Raw genomic sequence first — 10,115 nt, 5'->3', positions numbered from 1 at the left:
ACACACAATTTGAACAGACCAATATCAATGGGTGAAATAAATGAAGCAATCAAAAGACTACCAACCAAGAAAAGCGCAGGACCGGATGGGTACACAGCGGAGTTTTACAAAACCTTTAAAGAAGAATTAATACCAATACTTTTCAAGTTATTTCAGGAAATAGAAAAAGAAGGAGCTCTTCCAAATTCATTCTATGAGGCCAACATCACCCTGATTCTGAAACCATACAAAGACACCTCAAAGAAAGAAAACGACTGACCAATATCTCTAATAAACCTGGATGTAAAAATCCTTAATAAAATTCTTGTGAATCGGATACAAAAACACATCAAGAAAATTGTGCACCATGATCAAGTAGGATTCATCCCTGGGATGCAAGGCTAGTTCAGTATATGGAAATCAATAAATGTTATTCACCACATCAATAGACTTAAAGATAATTACCATATGATCATCTTGATAGATGCAGAAAAAACATTCAACAAAGTACGGCATCGCTTTATGTTCAAAACATTAGAAAAACTAGGGATAACAGGAACTTACCTCAACATTGTAAAAGCTATCTATGCTAAGCCTCAGGCTAGCATCATTCTGAATGGAGAAAAATTGAAGGCATTCCCTCTAAAATCTGGAACAAGACAGGGATGCCCTCTATCACCACTTCTATTCAATATAGTTCTCGAAATACTGGCCAGAGCAATTAGACAGACAAAAGAAATTAAAGGCATAAGAATAGGAAAAGAAGAACTTAAACTATCACTATTTGCGGTAGACATGATTCTATACCTAGCAGACCCAAAAGGGTCTACAAAGAAACTACTAGAACTAATAAATGAATTCAGCAAAGTTGCAGGATATAAAATCAACACGCATAAACCAAAGGCATTTCTGTATATCAGCGACAAAACTTCTGAAATGGAAATGAGGAAAAACACCCCATTCACAATATCCTCAAAAAAATAAAATACTTGGGAATCAACCTAACAAAAGACGTGAAAGATTTATACAATGAAAACTACAGAACCCTAAAGAGAGAAATAGAAGAAGATCTTAGAAGATGGAAAAATATACCCTGTTCCTGGATAGGCAGAACTAACATCATCAAAATGGCGATATTACCAGAAGTTCTCTATAGGTTTAATGCAATGCCAATCAAAATCCCAATGGCATTGCTTGTAGAAAAAGAAAAAGCAATCATGAAATTCATATGGAAAAATAAAAGACCCAGAATAGCAAAAGCGACTCTATGCAGGAAGTGTGAATCAGGCGGCATAGGGATACCAGATTTCAAAGTATACTACAGAGCAATAGTAACAAAAACAGCATGGTACTGGTACCAAAACAGGTGGGTGGACCAATGGTACAGAATAGAGGACACAGAGATTAATCCACAAAGTTACAACTATGTTATATTTGATAAAGGTGCTAAAAGCATGCAATGGAGGAAGGATAGCATCTTCAAGAAATGGATCTGGGAAAACTGGAAATCCATATGCAACAAAATGAAACTGAATCCCCTCCTCTCGCCATGCACAAAAGTTAACTCAAAATGGATCAAAGAGCTTGATATCAAATCAGAGACTCTGTGCCTGATAGAAGAAAAAGTTGACTCCAATCTACATATTGTGGGGTCGGGCTCCAAATTCTCACTGAGTTGCTTAGGGCCTTGCTAAGTTGCTGGGGCTGGCTTTGAACTCATGATCTTCCTGTCTCAGACTCCTGTGCTGCTGGGATTACAGGCATGCACCACCATGCCTGGCTATCTCTATTTCTTTATTGAACTGTTCTTTTACCTCACTGTCTTAATTCATTCCTTAGATCTTTTAGTTCATTGAACATTTTAATAATCAGCTCTTTTATAGTCTTTCTTTGGAATTTCATCTACGTCTTTATCTGTGGGTTTCTTCATTGGGGGATTGTGAATTTTGGCAGGATATTTACCTTTTTCCTCAATTTTCAGAGGCCTTGATTTTGTGCATTAGTTGAAATGTTTTTTTCCCTATTTTTGCTTGTGTCTTTTTGAATGCAGTTATCTTTTTTTTCTTCTAGGGACTTCTCTCTGTTTTTGCTGTATGAGTATATGTCCAAGAGTTGGTCCTGAAGTCCTTCTTTAGTTGTTTCTCTTTGAGCTTGGTCATTGGTTTAGGGTTTTTGTCTCCCTATTCTATGTGTTGAAGCATGGTTGAGGCTTGAGTGGGGCTAGTTTATGTATGGAATGAGGCTCCGTTACTTGGCTAAGTATGAGTGTTGCTCAGCAGCAACAGTATCTCTACTCTGTAATCTTGAAGTGTCCCTTCCCAGCCCCTCTTAGAAAAAGAAGGAGCAAGAAATAGCAACAATACTAGCAACCTATGTAAAACCTTAAAATAAATTTTCTGTATCTATTTTGACATCTATAATACTATTTAAGAGAAATGGTGGGGTTAGCATTAATCATCAGCACCACTAAAATACTATGAACTATATCATACATTAAATAGCAGGTGTCTACTATGTTGCCCACTGTCCTAATTAATAATCACAACAACATGAGTGGGGGCACGAATTTCATAAACTATATAATTCTATCATGTAGTGCAATTAAATTTCCTTAAATGAAGAAAAATGGGGTATAAAGACAAGAGAAAGTTTTAAACATTTAAAAAGTGAACAGAGAGCAGCAGTAGAGAGGTGGCAGATGACAGCTATAAAGAAGGCTGGAGTAAAAATCATGAAAAGTTAAAAAAAAATAAAGAAGAGAAAGTGGGAATAGAAAAATTTGGCTATTTATGGGGGAAGAGAGTAAAGAAGGAGTAAAAGGAGCATGAACAAAGAATTGTAATATCAAAATTTTACCTCACCAAAGTTAAGCCAAGGCAAAATAATAAGCAGATGAAAAAAGAAAATATTTAAAAATGAACCAATCACTGAGGCAAGAACATACACACATGCACGCACACACACACACACACACACACACACACACACAATCATGCAGATTGGGAAAAAAGATAAAAAAGGAAAAGGTGGGAGGACAGGAAACATTTCTTAAAAAAATAAAGGGTGAAACCACTGAGGTCAATGCTGTTGGCAAAGTTGGATGTTAATTGCTTATGCTGTTGTGACTTTGTGTGTGTGTGTGTGTGTGTGTGTGTGTGTATTTGTTTTTTTTGGGAGGGCTTTGTGACCCTTGGGTACAAGGTGGGGTGTTGTTAATTCCCACTTCTCTGTGTTTTTCACCAAGTTGTCAGCTGTTGTGGCCAGGAGCCAAAGCTGATTGTAGTAGCCCTGTTTTCTCTCTCATGATATAGAATGGGATAAACTGAGGAGTTCTGACAAATTATATACTTATATAGTAGGGCTGATGGAGAGTTCTAAATTGGAAATTCCAACAGGTGGTGTTTAGTCTTGGCTGCTGTTTGGAAGTCTGTTGGTGGGTATTTTTAAAATTTGTTCTTTTTAGTTTTACATGACAGTAGAATGTATTTTGATATATCATACGTACTTCCCATTCTTGTGGTTGCATAAGATGTGAAGTTGCACTGGTCATGTATTCAAATAAGAACATAGGAAATTTATGTCTGATTCCTTCTACTGTCTTCCCCATTCTCACTCCTCCTCCCTTCTTCCTATTCTCCCCTGTCCAATCTGGTGAACCTCAACTCCCATCCCCTTGCCTCCCACCTATTGTGAGCCACATCCACATATCAGAGAGACATTTGGCCTTTGGTTTTTTGGGATTGGCATATTTTACTTAGCATGATAGTCTCCAGTTCCATCCATTTACTGTCAAATGCCATAATTTCATTCTGCTTTATGGCTAAGTAATATTGCATTGTGTGTATGTACTAGATTTTCTTTATTCATTCATCTATTGAAGGGCACCTAGGTTGGTTCCATAGCATAGCTGTAGTGAATCAAGCTGCTATGAACATCAATGTGGCTGCATCACTATAGTATGCTTGTTTTAAATCCTTTAAATCCTCTGGGTACATGCTGAGGATATCTGGGTCAAATGGTGGTTCCATTCCAAGTTTTCTGAGGAATCTCCATATTGTTTTCCAGAGTGGTCGTATCAATTTGCAGTTCCACCAGCAATGTATAAGTATACTTCCCCCTCACATCCTCACCATCATTTATTGTTCCTTGTATTCTTAATAATTGTCATTCTGACTGGAGTGAGATGAAATATCAGTGTAGTTTTAATTTGCATTTCTCTAATTACTAGGGATGTTGAACATATTTTTGTTGACCATTTGTGTTTCTTCTTCTGTGAAGCTATCTCTTCAGTTCCTTTGCCCATTATTGATTGGGTTATGTGGGGTGTGTGTGTGTGTGTGTGTGTGTGTGTTAAATTTTTTGATTTCTTTATATATCCTAAAGATACCATTCCACTTTTTGATTCTTGGTTTTATTTTTTGAGCTTTAGGAGTTTAATTAAGGAAGTGGATACCTGCATCTATAAGTTTTCACTTGACTGTATGTTTTCTTCTGGAATTGCAAAGTTTCTGGTCTTATTTTTATGCCTTTGATCCACTTGGAGTTGACTTTTGTGCTCAGTGAGAGATGGGAACTAGTTTCCTTCTTCTACATATAAAAATTCAGTTTCCCCAGTACTATTTACTAAAAAGGCTGAATTTTCTCTAACACATATTTTTTTTCACCTTTTTAAAGATGAGATGAGTATATCTTTGTGGGGTTTTCTCTCTGTCTTCTAATCTATTCCACTGATCTTCTTTTTTTTTTAATGACAACTACCATGTTGTTTTTGTTAGCATAATTTAAGATTAGGTATTGTGATGCCTCCAGTCTCATTCTTATTGCTTAGAATTGCTTTGGCTATTACTGGATCCTTTATTCTTTCATATAAATTTTAGAACAATTTTTTCCACTTTGATGAAGAATGTTATTGGTGTTTTGATGGGGATTGTATTGAATCTGTAAATCACTTTAGGTAATATGGCCATTTTGTTAATTCTCTCTATTCAAGAACAGAAGTTTTCTTTTAATCTTCTGAGGTGTTCTTTAATTTCTTTCTTCAGTGCTCTATAATTTTACTTATATAGATATTTTATCTCCTTATAGATTTATTCCTAAGTATTTTATTTTTTGAGGCTATTATGAATGGAATTATTCTTTTTAAAATATTTTTTTAGTTGTTGATAGACCTTTATTTTATTTTTTATATGCAGTGCTGAGAATCAAACCCAGTACCTCACACATGCCAGGCAAGTGTGCTACTGCTGAGCCATATCCCCAGCCTGCTGGAATTATTCTTCTGATTTATTTTTAGTGGGATTTACTATTGACATTTATAAAAGTAATTAATTTTTGTATGTTGATTTTTATCTTGCTACTTTGCTGAATTTTCTTATCAACTGTATGAAGTTTTCTGAGTTCTAAGTATAGAGCATATCATCTATAAACAGAGATAATTTGATTTATTTGCCTATTCTTGTCCCTTTAATTACTTCTTTGCCTAATTTCTCTGACTAAAATTTCAAGTACTATAGTAAATAAAAGTCGTGAGAGTGGACATCCTTGCCTTATTCCAGATTTTAGAGGAAATGGTTTTAGTTTTTCCATATTCAGAATGATATTGGCTATAGGTTTGTCATATGTAGCATTTATGATGTTGGGGTTAAGTTTTTTCTGCTCCTAGATTCTACAATGATTTTTAATATGAATGGGTGCTGAACTTTGTTAAAGATTCTTTCTGTATCTATTGAGATGATTGTGTGATTCTTGTCTTTAATTATATTTATGTGGTGAATTACACTTTTTAATTTATGTACTTTTAACCAAACTTGCAACTCTGAAATGAAACCAGCTTGATAAAGGTCCCATGAGCAACTGAAAAGAAAGTGAATTCAACAGTTTTAGGATAAAATATTCTATAGATGTCTGTGATCCATTTGGTTTGTAATATTTTTATGTCTGAAGTGTCTTTATTAATATTATATATGATCTTTCTATTTGTGAGAGGTGTGTTGAATGCACCCAGTAATATTGTATTGGGGTCTGACTGAGTCATGAAGTGTTTTTTGTAATTGGGAGCACTGATGTTAGGGACATAAATATTTACTATTCTTATATTTTCTTGTTGGATTGTTCCCAGTACCAGTATAAATTTTTTGAACTTCTGATTAATTTTTTGGCTAAAATCAACTACATTGATTAGGGGGTCAAACTGACTATAAAACCTTCTTAAATAACAGGAGACACTGAAGCCCAAAATACCTCTCCCAAATGAGTGTTTCTCAAAATGTGGTCTGTGGAATAGCACAACCAAATCTTCTGAAGAACTTGTTTCAAAATATAGATCCTGAGTCCCAGTGCATGAATCAGAATCTATGGGGTGGTGTGGGGAGAACCAGAGGACCTGCATGTCAGCAAACCTCTCCAGGGGTGTCTGGTACATTCTCTCCTTGAAGGGCAGGATCAGTGGCCCAGTCAGGAAGAAACTGGCCAGGTCTTTGAATTAACCCTTCCCACTCTTGTTCCTCGTGTGTCCATCAAAGTTGTACTACTGGCTTTGACATTTCTCATCCTACACATCAGATGACAAAGTTAAATGTGGGTTTCTATTATATGCATATGAGTTAAAAACATGCCTTAATTAATTCTGAAAACTCCATAAGATTTTGAAACCATGTATATGAAGCTTGAAATAAAAGATGACTCTGGGGAAAAAATACTGAGTGAGGGAAAGTGTTTGATGCAGGTCTAGATGATTACCCAGGAATGAGGAGGAAAATGCACCCAAAAGCAATCTTGGAGAAAAGGCAGGATGCATCTTATGTCCAGAATACAAACATGCAAATCTATTGAAAATCAGCTGGGATATGCAGGCCAATCTTTAACACCCTACAAACACAGGCTGAAAAGTACTGGCTGGCAAACATGTTTGGCTAGATGAAGGCTTTAAGCAATTCTGGATATTTTGCAACACATGAAAATTAAGATTTTTTTTTTAAAGAAAATTTTTGTCTTTTCCTGGGAAATTTAAAATAAAGTAGAAAAACCAACCACATCCTGCACTGGCTGGTGCTGGACAGCAGCTGCTCACCTTCAACCAGACTTGTGCTCCCAGGGTCTCTACAGTAGCAACAGTCTGCTTCACTCATCAGACCAGCTGCTGGGTCACTGCCTACATTGGCCAGTGCTGCAGGAAACCAAGTCACTAATTCAGCCTCTCTGTGGTCTGCTCTGCTGCTAGTAAAAGTTCTTGCTACAGAGATCCTTTCCTACCTCTGAGATATTATGAAAGAAGTCAGATAAATGTATGAAAATTACCTCAAATTTGTTATAAAATTCTCATCCTTACATGCCCTTTGGAATCACATGGGGGAACTTTTAAAAACACTCATGCCTGGGTTTCACTTCTAAAGGTTCTGATTTCTTGGTCTAGGTGCAGCCCTCACTATCAGGATGGCATTAAGTTCTCCAGGTGACCCTAATGGACAACCAAGGTTGAAAACTCTAGCCTGCAGAGGATGCAAATTGTTTAATAGAAAGGGTTAACTTTATTCCAACATCAATCTCCAAATAAAAATTTCTTAACTCTCACCTTCAATAATTTATACCACCTCTTACTTTTGGAAAAAGACTATTATTCCAAAAGCCTACTAAATGCCATTTATCAACTGAAAGAGAAGGTCAGAATGTGTTCTGGTTTCTAGCATTCATTTTCTCTCCAAGATAACTAAAGAATAAAACACTGAGGAAAAGAAGGGAAATTATTCCAGGAGACAAGATTCAGGCAATACAAATAGCTCAAGTACATGAGAGGAGGCTCACAGTGGCAGGCTTGTATGAGAAAGTGCAATTGCTCTGAAATCTATCAATGCACTGAGTAGGAAATTTTCAAATATTAAAAAAAATAACAATCTCCCCAAGAATTTCTAGTAATGGTCCAATTTTTATCTTAAGAAGATGAATTCCAAATTATTGCTTCTCTTCAAGCTTTCTTTTAGATAGCATGCGTTCATATTTTGGCTTCTCATCATGGGAAAGTCAATCTACTGTCATCTAATTTTCAAACAATAATATTCCCTTACATTATAGTTGAAAAGCATATTTTGAAAAGGTTTTACATAATAATGGCTTCTATTTACTGGGTTTCTAGGCATCAAGCAGCATGGTGGATGCTTTATATATTTGATCTTTAAGCTGTCCAACAGCCTCACAAGGTTTATTTCATCACCTCTTTTTACAAATTAAAAAAAATGAGCTTCAGGAAGATTTAAAATTATGGACATGATCAATGAACAGGTAGATGGATTTGCTTTCAAACAAAACTATCTTGCTAGTCTTCACAACCCAGAGGTGAAAGATCTGTGCTTGATTATCCCCACTATTCCAGTAAAAAAACAGAGTTGAATGGTTTGCTCCATATCAAAGAACAAGTTACTAGGAGTTATGGCTAGAACCTGCTTTCCACCCTCCATTCTATGTTCTTCTAGAGGATCATAGCACATACTACACTATGAGAGCTATGTTAACAGTGCTTATGCATCACTTGTGGACAGAAATAAAAAATCTTAAACATTGGTATACATATGGCTTAACTTCAACACAGGTCTGGCACATGCTTTTCTGTCTCCAGGTTCCCTAGAAACAGCTAATACAATCAACAACTTTATAAGTTTCAGAATCCTCTCCTGAATCCTATGAACAATCATGCTATTAAAGTACAAGCACCATGACCCCAGGACTTTATCTTGTCTTTAACTGCCCTGGTACTACCACAAACAACCGGCAGGATATACTGAGGAAAAGTGGACATCATCTCACATGGATCTTTTCTTTATTTATAAAATCATAAAGAGACTGTATCATAACAATCCAGCTAGATGGTCTCATATCCATGAGTCCCACTACTTGAAGCAAGCTCCAAGGGGAGGGTATCATTTTATGTACTGGCAGAGAGGTCTCCTCTTCTTTAGAATGCCAATGCTGTATCTTCAAACCTGCATTCCAGGAACTGTGCCTATGGTGTGTTGTGGCCAAGAGGTCATTGTTGAAAAAAAAAGAACACATCTGGACACAGCTTCCTGATGATTCTTTATTCAGCTAAGGGGGCACCACACTGTTGTTTTAGCAGCATCTCCATTATTCTAATTCCCTTCTGACTCCCTATCTTAAGAATGTGCCAGCAAAAGTTTCCAAAACACAGTTGACAAATCTAGCCCCTGTGATTAAAATCCTGCCTCTTTGAATGAATTCTGTCCAAATTGAATTTTCCACTCTTCCTTCATGGATTCATACTGTGTCCACATAAGACAGTGATTCCTTATAGCCATGTTTCTTCCCTGAGGATTGAGCTATGATTCCTCTTCTAACTGGATAATAGGGACCTTTAAAATGCGCACCTTTCTTAAAATTTCTGGAATCACATTCTGGCAAATTGCAATCCTCTCTCTATAGATGATTCCTGTTGATCCATCTATTTTTTCCTCCAAGATTTTTTTGAGATGACATTTTTTATCCATTCATAGCTTCAGAGGAAGCTGATGACCACCTGCTTGAAAGGGTACTTGTATACCTGGTGCATACCCACCATGACCCCCATCCCCACCCTGGACCATGCCTCTGAAAGTCCAGGGATGTCTGAGCTCTGCCTGTACTGCAGGAGCCTATGCCAGAGCAGCCCCAGAATTTATCTTTATTAAAATGATCTTTCACATCCTGTATCTTCTCATTCCTTGGATATTGTATTTTATTAAACAGTTTAATAATCAACTATTTGTATTTTTCTCTGGAATTTCAGCCTCTTTATTATTTGTGAATTCAGTTATGTTGGGGTTGTAAATGTTTGGTGCCTTGTTGGTCTGTTTCCTCGTGTTTTCAGAGTGCCTCACCCATAGTGCATGCTCAGTTAGTGGTATTTGAGAGATAGACTTTGGACACACAGTTTTGGAAGTTCCAGGAATTTTCAATTTTTGAGAATAATATTAAAAAAGTGTTTGAAATCAGCATCATTCTAGACTCTAAAATATACAGTTTACCTGTGGCATGTCATTTACTCAAACAAGTATGTGTGGGGTGTTACACTGCCATAGGCTCAGACAATGTAACATTACACCAGGAATTACACCTCCCCAAAAGACTAATTTCTGCAGGTGTCATTCATC

At 36.5% G+C, this 10,115-nt stretch overlaps 1 pseudogene; it reads right to left on the bottom strand.

Moving 5' to 3' along the window:
• Positions 1 to 9,046: 9,046 nt before the first annotated feature.
• On the bottom strand, positions 9,047 to 9,553 carry LOC143400865 (PRELI domain-containing protein 2 pseudogene; annotated as a pseudogene).
• Positions 9,554 to 10,115: the final 562 nt, after the last annotated feature.

This window comes from Callospermophilus lateralis, chromosome 6, assembly GCF_048772815.1.
Source record: "Callospermophilus lateralis isolate mCalLat2 chromosome 6, mCalLat2.hap1, whole genome shotgun sequence".
In the NCBI taxonomy this organism is placed as follows: Eukaryota; Metazoa; Chordata; class Mammalia; order Rodentia; family Sciuridae; genus Callospermophilus; species Callospermophilus lateralis.
The sequence above is the reverse complement of the archived record's forward strand: the minus strand, read 5'-3'. Positions and strand labels throughout refer to the sequence as shown.